Below are 13,156 nucleotides of genomic sequence, written 5' to 3'. Positions count from 1 at the left end.
AAGGTGAGATCTTCGAATGATAAAGTGGTGCAAGTTTGAGCGTAGTCAGGGTTCGCGTACAAATACATTATTATTGTCTATAAAAATTATAATAATCATTTTTAAAATGTACATAAATGCATATTCTAATAGATATGCCTAAATTAATTATATACTAATATACATATGTGCATATGTATTTTGATGTTCACAATACATCTTATATATATTTTAATCGCTACTGATCTACTGATCATTTTCTATTTTAAAATTTTAATTTAATTTGGTTAGTAATCATAGTATGTATTATATTATTCTAATGTTAATGTACAGCATAATAGGAAAAAGAGCTCAAAAACCTATTTACAATTATTATAAATGCTCACAATACATCTAATACATAATATTAATTAAAGCCTCTCTAAAGGGGATGACCTAAAGCAGATTGTGTTTAGGTAATCTGTGTGTTATACATGAAGGGTATATAGACATTTTGTTGTAATCACCGAGACTCTTCACAAGTGTGTTAGTATGGTTATTAGTGATTCTGTCATAGAATCTACTGGTTAGTTTGTTAGTGAATATTATATATGGCATGCAGTTTTTTCAAGATAGTATATATGGGTGAGAATTTATATAAATATATACATATGTATGATTTAATTTAGCAAATATCTTTGAATGTCTGAAATAAATGGCATTATTTATTTGAGGGTGGGGGGGGGGGGGAGGCAAAATCAACCTCTGCCTAGGCCCCCTTTATTAAGTTGATCCGCCGCTGTAATGTCCATTTCAAGGTATTACCAATATGGAAATGTCTAAACTCAACAATCGCATATGCCAATTTCACTCTAATATATTCAAGTGATGTGATCTTAAGCAGTTGCATTTTATTGAGATTATAATAAATGAATCAATCGTGATTTGCGGCTAAGATCTTAAAATATGTTTTAGATGAGGTTTTAAAATTTCCCTCGTTTTGTTTTCTTTTATTGATGAATTGCAACTTATGCTCAACGCCCCATCGAGCCGCTTTTCACTCCCCCTTTCACCCCTCCGTACTGCTACCCCTCCTCTAGTCCCGTTGCTCTCCCCTCTGTGCCCCTCACCCTCCCCTCGCCCGTCACGGGAACACAAGGGCCGTGTTTAACGCTTTACACCCAGCCTTTTGTTTCGACATAATGAATATGCACCAGTTTACCACCTCGACCCGTCCGCATCGAAAACGTCCTAACTGCCAATCGTCACCGCGAGCGATTTTGACCCTAACGACACGAGGCGACAGGAGCCCGTGTTGCAATTTTGAACTTTCCTTTCGATCCGATTCGCCCCACCCCGCTCCCCTCCGGGCTAATATTATAAGATAACATCGGAGACGAGTATTGATAGAGGAAATAAGCCTGTGTTATTATTTTCATTATGGTCGTTTTTTGTTTGCTATCTTTTGTGCCGTTTGCCAGTTTTGTTTTCGGTATCGATTTTCCTTTGGCTGCTACGCGAGCCCAACGAAAACATTGCGAATCTCCACCTCTATCTACGACTGAGAGGGATTTCGAAAGCTCTCTTTTAGAGCTCTCCAACATGCCATGGTATGTTTTGTGGATTATTTTTTTAAAACGATTTCATTGAATCAATCGTTCAATCATTGCTCCTGAATCCCGATAATTTATGTAGCTTATATGCTTTCATGTTATGTGTGATGCATATCAAGTATGTTTTATTAATATTTATGTACATATCTAAGTTAGAGAAATAACGAGGTTAGCTTGTTCTACGACGATTAATGTTTAGCATTTTATCGTTTTTGAGATTTAATATCGCTTTGGAAGAAATTTTACGTTATGTAAATGTACATAGATCATATGGTAGATAGTCAGAGCTACAAATATAATATTCAATTTAATATATGTATATACGAAATAATAATTAGGCGAAACTCTAATTATTACAAACATGGATAGCGATATAGGATTTTCAATTGGTATGATACATATGTATGTATGTACATACATTTGCACATGTGATACAATTTTGTATGGAGGCATAAAAGTTTTTAAACACTTTACAAGTACAATGTACTAAGTAAAAAAAATAACCTTTCGAGTGGTTATATATTCATTTATTTAACATACTTGGGGGAGGCGGCAAAACCGATAGACTTAAATGAGAAGCGATATTAGAAATTAAATGGGAAAAAAATAATAAATAAATAAAACTTTCAAGATTACAATAATAAAATTTTCAAGATACAATAAAAGAGAAAAAATTTAATAAGAAAAATAAAATACAAAGAGATAAAAAAAATTAGAACAGTAAAATGATAACTAAAAGAAAACGAAAATAAATATAGAAAAAAAATGAAGATATATATATAATTATTTGAAAATACGTCATTTAACACTTATTTAGTTGATTTTTATCAAACCTACAATATTTATACTGTACTGCTATTCATATATTCATCAACCTATGCTAAATATACCTACATATGTACATATGTATGTATAATAGAATAATTGTCCGACGTGATACTTTTATTGAAAACAGTCGCCAAACAATTTTTAAAATATACAAATCAACTGTTAGATTTGAATGACTTTTTCGTGTATAATAGAAGGGGTGAAGTCACATTCAATTAAACTTTAAATTGAATGTAAACAAAAGAGAAAGAATATGAGAGATGCAACATGCACATTATTTCGCATGCATTTAAAACGAAAGGGTCGTAAGAAATTCGAATATGAACCTGTCCATTGTTATACGGAACTCCTCAAACTGTGCATCAATTTGATATGTATTTTAGTATTGATGCATTATCTTTTTTATAATACATCTTTGGATAATTTTCCTCAGACATATTTTCTCAAATAATGTACAAATATAGCAAAAAAGTATCAAAGAAAAATCAATGTAGCAAATAATTTTATAAAGAAAATAGATTCTGCAGAGTTATTTAAACGTAGAATTTCTTTTAGGAATGAAACACCATAGTTGTTATTTTACAATGATTAATTTATTTCATCGTTTTCATTACTGTTTTCTTTATTTGCTCTATTAACATAATTGGAACAATAAGAGCTTCGTTTATTACGTTAATTTATTTAGGCTTCATATAAAATTTCATACATTTTCCGCAAGACTTGTTTGACTCAAAATTGCGGACTGGCTGTAGGGTCAACTTACATATTACAATTGTTAGATACTCGCACTATTCGACGACAATCCATGATGGAACTTGTAAAATCGAGAAAAGGAAAAGAAAAAGGGATTCAAATACAATTGATATTGGAGTTTTGTATATTTTGAAATATTATTATTGATTACTGATTTTTTATTATTGATTATTTATAAAGAATCTGATATATGTATTATTAATATATATCTGTATTTCTGAATATGCATTTTTCTGGCTGAAATAAATTAGCATTGATACTGACTTTTTATTAAAGATACTGTCAAATTTTATAAAATACTAGTTATTTTACCCGGCTTTGCTCAGTATTTGTAATATAAACAGCTTAAACGTGGCGAATCTAATAGTAAATATTCATTTGTTTTTTTAATAAATTTATTTGAATCGAAAAAATATATATCACGAAGTTCCCAATCAAAGATACAAACTTACAAAGTCTATTTCGAAATTACATATATATGTAGGTATATTAGATGTATTATACCAGAATCCGGCGGCCCCCCCGGTGCCCCCGGGTCTTCACCCCCGGCACCGCTCGGGGCCTTCGCCCCCGGCACCCCTCGAGACCTTCGCCCCCAGCAACCCCCGGAGTCTTCGCCCCCCGGCTCCCCAAATCGTCATAGAAACTGATTTGTTTTCGATGCTACGAACCAACATTACATATTTACAAACTTAAAAAGTCTCTTTCGAAATTATATATTAGATTTTTATCCTTGACGGGGGGGGTTAATGTCCAGTGGTTTTTTGAAGTGTCCTAGAACCATCAATCTTGTCGCAATACAACCCACTGACTTTACGTGACCAGGACAACTAATGTTATTGATGTATTTTACATTTTAAGAATTATGTAGTTGTACGTCAAAAAAATGAGGATTAATTTGATGTGGTGGCTAAAATGGAAGCGCAAAGAGGCGACAAGTGTCGTAAAGTTTGAGAACACACACACACACACCGGCGACTACATATGGCGGCCATTTGTAATTCAGGCGAATAAATAGGTGGCCCAGCAGTCAAGTGCGGGTCGCGCCCCCCGCGGCCCCCTTTGTCGCCCCAAAACAATAGGACCGCGGCTTGGGAGCACCTGCCGTGGCCCGGCCGCCATCGCTGCAACAAGCCCTGGCTGCGAAACAAACACGCCCACCATTTGCATATTGTTGTTGCCCAACGTCAAACCTTGGCTCGCGTGCATACGCCACTTATTTCATATCTCAGGCTCAGCCTTACATGTTTGCTTCCCTTTAATTGATCGTGTTACTTATGTTATGTATGAGCTTAATGCTATGTCATTATACTGTTTGCTTTGGGTTAGTGAAATTTTGCCCTTTAAATTTGTTACCGATTTTGGCACGTGTCGATCTCGTCTTAATGGAATTATTTCAAAGTTTATCGTTAAGTGTCATTTCAGTGTGATGGAATTATCCAACCCTGAAATAACCAAATTTTTGAAAGTTTCTTTTTTAAATACCTATTAGGTTTTGAATTTAAAAATACATAGCTAAGATTTATGCATTGATGTATTACATAGATATCACAGCCATTCACGATTCACCATCCAACACGCTTCCACTCATATCTAGTTTGCGCCACACTCATCCATCTCACACACACATTTTCCTTATTTCGTCTATCCATCTTCCATGCGGTCTTCCTTTTACCCTTTCGCATTCTCTCGGGTACCATTCAAGCACTTCTTTTGTCCACCTTTCGTCCATTCTTCTAGCCACGTGGCCCGCCCATTGCCATTTCAATCTCTTTACTATATATACTATGTCAACTATCCTTTTCATACTTCTCATCCAAGTGTTCCGCTTCATGTCGATCCTCGTTATGCCGAGAAAAGGCAGGAATTGGACCATCATAGCATTACAGATAATTCCTGAAATGTCACAATGGTCAAAATAATAAAAAAAAACACACACAGAAGAACATAACAAACGAAAAGACAATAAAAATTTACAGCATATAATCAATTAAAAATAATAATATTAGTATAAAAACAAAGTTTGAAGGGCCAAGTGGACGAGAGACGAATATCTTAAACCTTGTTTTCCAATGAAAATATGTAAAATAAAACTTTAAATAATATTTATCATACACATATGAATATCTATCAGGGATCTCAAATCTGTGTTTTCGAATATGTACTTTTTAAACAAACATTTTTTTTATTTTCAATCTACAGCACATTTGATTCTATTTGAATAGGATTCTTTTAAAATTTTAATAATATCTTTACCTTTCTAAAACTTAGTCTAAATATTATACTTTAAAACTAATATTCGATATTCGATTTTCAAATATTTGGTAACCCTAGTAGGTATCTATACTAAAATATAAGTATGTATATAGCACGCTTCGATTATTTGACGACATTTTTATTTGTGAAATATAAAAGTATTTCAGTCTTGAGGGGTGTCGTTAAAATGCTCAATTCGTTTGGAAAAAATACACATAGTCAGACATAATAATGACATACATATGTACATAGTTTCCGTATTTTCATTCAGTACTAGGTATTTCTGTGAATAAAATAAAATAAAACTTTTGTCTTGAACGTAATGTTTCAATTGAATGAATTCGACCCGTACGATAAATTCTAATAATAATTTATTGGTAACCTTCAAAAACACTTTCTGATTAATTGTCTCGGCTTAGATTCGAGGTTCTAGAACAATTTAGTGTTTATAATGTACCTCGGAACGTGTCGTTTTGTTCCATAATATTTAATAAGCGTAAAACGAACGAGGGAAAATTGTCGAAAAGGCGAACACACAGTGAGTTAATTGAATTGTGGTCGGGGGTGTCCGGTTTCACCCCGTTCGGTCGTAACTTGTTACCCACCGACATAGCCATATGTAACCACTTAGCCGACGTCAATTAGTCGCTTAATACACACACAAACACCCCGTCTACTGGAGAGAAAATTTCACGGAAAGTCTTGTAAAACTGATGACAACGTTAACGTGTTACTTACCGACTACATGTACATTATTATCAGAGCTAACGACAACAGGGAGGGTAGTGGGCAAATTCCTGGGGAACGTTTTACTTCTAGATAAAATCATAGCAATTCAGCTGATTTATTTATGGCACAAAAGTTCGGCAGCTATCTGGGATGGAATTCAGCAGTAGAAATTGTAGATCAATTGGTTAATATTCACTTAATAAATAATATTAAAAGTAACAATCAAAATGCAGATGCTTTTCAGTCAGAATTGAAATATTTTCTCATGATGTTAAAAAAAATCTGCAAGCACGGTTTATATTGTCATAGGGTCTGTAATTAATATTTATTCAGGGCTCTCAGGTTTACTCTCGGCGGCCCTGTATATTACATATACTTACTATAGGGTATGTGTTGGATTGGTTTTGTAAACGTCACGGAAAACGCGGTCTCTCGACTCGGTAGCACTTGGCGGTGAGAACAAAGATTTTAGGAAAAAATGTGTATCTTGTCATAGTCACCGTTGACAGACGGACGTCGACACTTCCGCAAGAAAGTGTTGTTGTTACTGTTGGTGCCTTCTTTGTCGGTGAAATGGTCGATGGGGTGAAACCGGACCCGCCTATGTGACAAATTGACTATGAAACAAATCGAGACTAAATTGATCTTAAAAGAAATATTAATAAAGAAAATAGGCGGTGACAGCTGCTAAGTGAGCGCTTTATATGATGCACACATGTCGGAAATCATTTTTGTGTTAATCTGCTATTTTTGTTTGACTCGTTTCATATTTTAAATTTGGGCATTGGAATGTTGAGGCAAAATAGGTACCTCTTTCTGTGGCTATTTTAAATTTTAACATTAATTGAAATCACAAAATAAGATAATCAAATAATTGCTTCCCAAGTTATCAAATTTTTCTACATCATTTACAATCCCTATAACATGTTAAATATGAAATTTATAATCATTATTACAAATGAATAAGAGGATTCAAAATTTTGGTAAAAGAAAAAAGCTCACTAACGAAATTAGTAGAAGCAAACATAACTTTCAAACAGAGTGGTTTCAGTTTGGAATAGTTTTCCCAATGATATTGTAATTTCTGTTAACCTTAATATTTTTTTAAGAATAAGCTTGATGTATTTCTTAAACTTAAAAGGATTTCAATAATTCTTCTTTCCCAGTATCTTATTTCTGTTTCTTGTTTACTTTTTTTCTCTTATTTTTATTTTTTATTATAATATTTCCATTTTGAATGTATTTCACTTATTTTCCATTTAATTTACATATACATATGTATAAAACAAACCCCTTGGGTCTATCAGCTTTGCCGCCTCCCCCAAGTATGTTAAATACATAAATAAATACCTTTTAATAATTTATATAAACTTAATTAGAATATCTGTGAAAAATTGAGAATATGCCTTTACTTTGAATAAAAATTAAACGAATACTTTATACATTTAACAATAACGTTGTTTCACTGATAACTCTCTGATCAATGGTTTGGTATTCATTACAGATGGTAAAATTTGTGGTAATATAAGACAGTTTTTCGTTTTAAGTATACCTACATACCAACTGCTATTTATGTATTTTTAAAATACTGAATTCATGCACGGATAATCAGCACCCTGATAATCGAGAGTAAATTTTTCTAACCACATATGTGATATGCCTTAAATAATTCAATTTAAATAAAATAAAATACGAAAAATTTTAACAAATCTTTGAAGAAATGTTAAAAGAGAAATTGAATTTTATTTTATGTAAATTGGCACACATACAGAATAAAATATAAAAAAGAAGCAGTACGGTGAGACAAAAAATATAAAATGAAAATATTATATTCCATGTACAGTGAGCGCCACGTGGTAATATAAAGCAAACAAAAAAATTACAAAACATATTAAAATTAATAAACAATGATTGTGAAGAAGCAAATCGACCACTGATTTGCTTCTTCGCCTTAGCCCTAATAGTACTGAGAGAGTCAGCAAAAAGGTCGCCAAAAAAATCATCCATACTAATTCTGTGGGAAAAATCATAAATACCTCACAGACTATTAATTGAATTTGCGATGCGTATCTGAAGTTGTCGTTGAAACCGGTAATCGAATCACAGTTGAATATTCTTCGATGCAATTGAATAAAATTAGGATCGGAAAGTTGCATCCGCCGCAGCTTCTCGGGGAAGGTGAGAGGTGTCGGATGTCGAAGCGGCGCCACTTACCCTCATATAATGTTACACCCCATGTAACTAAATTGTCACAATATTTAGTATGTAGCAGCCCACAATGGATACACGAAACACGCGGTCGAGATGACGAACCCGGTGCTGCACCGTAATGATGCCTTGCTTGCGTTTAAAATAACATTTTTTTTCGACCGGCACGCTATTGCGTCGATTATGTACGTATTTATTATTTTTATTGTCGATTAATTGTGCACACTCGAACGTGAATGGGTTAACATTGTAATGGAACGCAGTAGTCAATACAAGGCATTGTATGGTATAATAATTCGTGCCGTTTAGATGCTTGAAAAATTTCTTAACCGGTTGCAGAATATACGGAAGGTGACTGTGTTCCTTCAATTGAAATTCGTTCCAATGATTTGTTACTTTGGAATACATATGTTGTGTGTAATTTAATATTATAAAATGTGTGTTGTACGATCACATTTTTACTTTCTCTGCATGAAGTAAGTTTTTGATAATTAATTTCTAATAATAACAACTTAATGTTATTTAATATTTAATCTCATATGAGTGTTGACTAAGAATGAGGCAATAATTTAATTCAATTACATATATCCAACATTGCACGATTATTTTTCTTGGCTTTATCTAAATTTTACGCTAAATTTAAATCTTTTTTAACATTTAATTAATTAATTTAAATCTATTTTATCAGTTTAAAATTAAATTATAAATTATATAAATCTAAACATGTTGATATCAGGAATGTTTGCTAGTAAATGTAAATAAAAGCTTGTGCTAGGAGAAGCGGACAGGAATATCTATATTTTATATTATTTTTTCGAACATTCAATATTTACCTATCTATTGTTCATGCGATTTGATATTCACATTCTGACGTGTCTGAGAGATCCCTGATATAAACAAATATGAATAATATTGTGTTTTCAATAATCAACCTTCAAAAAATTTACAATAACTACATACATATGTGTATGATTATCGATTTTTGAAATTTGGAAATTTCCCAATAAAAAGTATAATAAATATAATAAAATTTAAAGTTGGTAATACATTTGTGCATTAATAATGCATATGTATCAAAAATCCTTTTTGAAATAAATTTCTTCCAAAATTTTATAATTATCTTTAGAAAAATGTTTATAATTATTTTATTATGTAGGCCACTGTGGCGCATTAGGTTCTTCCTGTATATTGGTCAAAAACCATATTGGTCAAAAACGTTAAATAAATAAATAATTATGTTATGATCTTATAGTATTGTGTACATTTTCCGGTGGTTAACTGTTAAATGATTTTGGCGGGAACATTTGATATAAGTTCTTTGAGGATACCTACATTTGTACATCTGTAAATGATTCGCGACACTTTAATTATAACTAAAAATAATTATGGTAGTATACATTCACTAATCTGAGTTGGTTTGACCTCAATGCCAATCGAAAGCTTTTTAACGGTTAAATGGGTATCTACAATATGTATGTAAATATTTGAATGAAATAAAATATGTACATAGTATTCAAAAAGGCGTTGGCTCGAAACAAAAAAAAAAGGTAAAAAAGAAATATTGACACGAATGCTTTCCAAAGTAAACTATCTTAATGCTTTCGTTGTTATACGCTCGATTGGTATATATGCGTGAAATGCGCAAGTTTACGGGCAATTTGGCTCGCAGGTGAGGCGCGCGCCCCACTTTGAGGCTCACAACACCCGCAAGACATCCATCCCTTTGAGGGCAGCCCTTAAGGAAGCTTATGCGTATTTATTTACGTGTTGCCGCCGACCGACTTGTTAGCGCAAAAAAGAATAAACTCAAAGGCGAAAAGAAAAAAGCGCTCAGCCGCGCGTAAAAATATAATAGCCAAGCAAACCGGCCCGGGGAAGAATGGGTAATTGGAAATTTAACTTTGTGCACACAGCCTTTTTCGCCGTTTTCCACAAACCACCACCTTCTTTTAGACATTCGTTTGCGATGTACACTTACACTTGTACAGATATTCGTGTACCTACACCTCTGTATACCTATGTATGTATGTATAAATGCGCATGTGTGTCGTTTCCTTCGTCTTATTCTTTGCTCGAGCTTTTCTTTTTTAAACTTCTTTCCTAGACTCGAGACTAAGTGACGGAAAATAATTTGCCTTTTGTACGTCACTAACGAGAAAATCTACCAGGTACTTATCTCTATGTTTCTACACATTATTATAGGCAGTATAAATGAGCGACAATTAATAAAATTATTATTGGAATTAAAAAATGCACTATTGTGAAAGCATTTAAAATAATTGTTAGTTAAAATTCAATTTCTACTCCAAACATATTAATAACATAATTATATTTTTTTAAATAATTTATTTGAATGATATTGCTACATATGTATGCTCAAATTTTTTTTTCTACAAATCTCAAATTTTTGCGTAGATTTTTTTGTTGCTGATAAAATCGTGTATCTTTGTCATATGGGAAAATATTTACCAGGTGCCCACTAAAATATTAATGTAAATAATGATATTGATTTTGATTTCTTCAAGTTGACAGTGTGTAAATATTATACTATGTCAATAGGCATATGAAATTAAGAATACGTACACGAATATGTATTCCTACATCCTCATGCTTATACTTATACATGTGTATATGTAGATATATATATTTTTTAATTATTTTTTGTCAGCAATGTAATTGGAGGCGTATTTCCGTTTAACAAGCCGGGGGCGTTAAAAAGTGGCTCAAGAAAAAGTGATTGATACATTTTTTTTTTTTTTTTTGAGAGAGAGAGGAGTCCTCTCGAAACTCCCCACCTACCCCCAGGGCAACTTTTAATTAATATTGTTTGACGACACGTTTTTTCCCGCCATTTTGAAGCGGAACAAGAACATCGACTCTGTGTAACAACCCTTAACGATTAACACTTTCGCGTAATTAACAGTGATAATAATCAACGGCGAAAAGAATGTCGCTAAATTTCTTTCAATTAATTTTAAATTATCCATTTTGTAACGGTACCTATGGAACGGTGATCAATTTTTTAACGGAATTTTTTTTAATTTGATTCAATATCGACACATCTGCATATGTACATACAAATGTATGTAGGTATATATGTACATATTGATTGACATTGCAAGACAAAATACTACCAACAAAACTCTACATAAGTATCATCTCTACACATTTTTTTTAATATTACACAAAAGAAGACATATGTATAAACATAACATGAAAAAATGCGCCGATGTCGATATATTTCTTTGAAACTAAATTTAATATAAATAAAAACGCAATATCATTTTTGTAAATTAAATATCGTTAAATTTACATGTACAAATATATAAGTATATGTCTTAAGAAAATTGTATTGATCAAATGAAGTCTTCTATCATCAATAAATAAAACATAACATCTGTTACCTGCATTAGAAATATTATTGTATTTTAAAATGAGCTAATTTGAATTATCCATGCTTTTCAATTATCCGTGATACCCTCCCCCATCATTACCATAGTCGAGAGTACACTGTATGTATGTATTTGATTTGATAATGCACCACCAGTCGCATTATTCTCGATAGCTTATTACACATAATGGACATACTATTTTTTTGATATACATATTTTCATAAAATAATACACAAATACAAACGCGACGTGCACGAATAGTAATCGTGAGGTGTATAGTGTGCTCTTGGTCTCAAAATAAACGACAAAAGGGCATGTTTGTGCGTGTGCATGGGGACGTGTGAATCTTTCACACCTTTTCACTGAATCTCGACCAACATGGCCCATTGTGTGACCTGGACCCAAAAGAGCACACCACAATGGTGACATCCGACGACCGTTCATTATTTATTTACACCCATTCATTTATTTATTTGTTTATAAGTGAGAAACTGAATGAGGCACATTATTTATGCCCGGAGCCTTTCGATGAGCTCTTTCGTGCGCCACCTTTTTCATTATACCTACATATATATGTATAATATAATATAATAATTCGGCGAAAACAAAAGGAAATAAAAATACATCGGGTTCGATTCTAATCTGAAGCAAGACAACCTTGAAATGTACAAATAATATAACCTATGTGTGTGGATGCACATTGTATGTACGGTTGGATCCCTCTCCTTGCAATTTACCCTCTCGAAAATACTTTTAATTAATCCATAATCCCCTACAACCGCATTGAATTCCTTTCCGGTGACTGTCACTGCATTATTGCAACCCCACGTTTTGCGTGTTCACATTTTAATTCGAATTGCTCTTAACACCAGTGTTATAATTAGTTCTATTAAATATTAAATCAACGCTACACATATATTCCTCGTTGAAATACCTATTCGCTAATTGAAGGTAATCAAGTGATTCATTAAATATATTTATTGAAAACTAAGAAATTTTTAATTACCTTTTCTAAGTAATTTCGATATTAATTTATTATTTTTGGTTTATCGATAGCAAAATTGAATGATTAATAGTAGACTACGAAAATCTTCAAATCTATCATTGGTGTATTCTAAATTAATTTTCGGTGCGAAGATTATATATGTATGTAGCCAAATATATAACTAATGGATCTATAAACTGAGGCATTTAATGTAATAAAAACTAAAATTTCAAATAAAATCATATCATCCCTTCTTTTTCAACTTTTATATCCCTTCCAGAAGGCAACGGAGACCATTGGAATGTACACACTTCACTGTGACATCAACCCTACACATAATAAAACGCACGACACTTTAAACCCTAACATAAAACCAAAAATATAACACATGAAATCAGTTATCTTTATAGACATTATTAAAAATTATCATAAGC

At 32.5% G+C, this 13,156-nt stretch overlaps 2 protein-coding genes across 5 annotated transcripts in view; one reads left to right on the top strand and one right to left on the bottom strand.

The window, feature by feature from the left end:
* Positions 1–13,156, top strand: part of LOC143916054 (uncharacterized) — a 107,008-nt gene that overhangs the window by 19,441 nt on the left and 74,411 nt on the right. The window lies entirely within an intron of this gene.
* The window catches only part of LOC143916055 (alkaline phosphatase-like), a 160,686-nt gene that overhangs the window by 121,320 nt on the left and 26,210 nt on the right, over positions 1–13,156 (bottom strand). The gene's annotated exons all lie outside the window — the stretch shown is intronic.

The sequence above is a fragment of the Arctopsyche grandis genome, chromosome 8, assembly GCF_051622035.1.
Source record: "Arctopsyche grandis isolate Sample6627 chromosome 8, ASM5162203v2, whole genome shotgun sequence".
Classification (NCBI taxonomy): Eukaryota; Metazoa; Arthropoda; class Insecta; order Trichoptera; family Hydropsychidae; genus Arctopsyche; species Arctopsyche grandis.
Note: the sequence above shows the minus strand (reverse complement) of the source record. Positions and strands in the feature narration are given on the sequence as shown.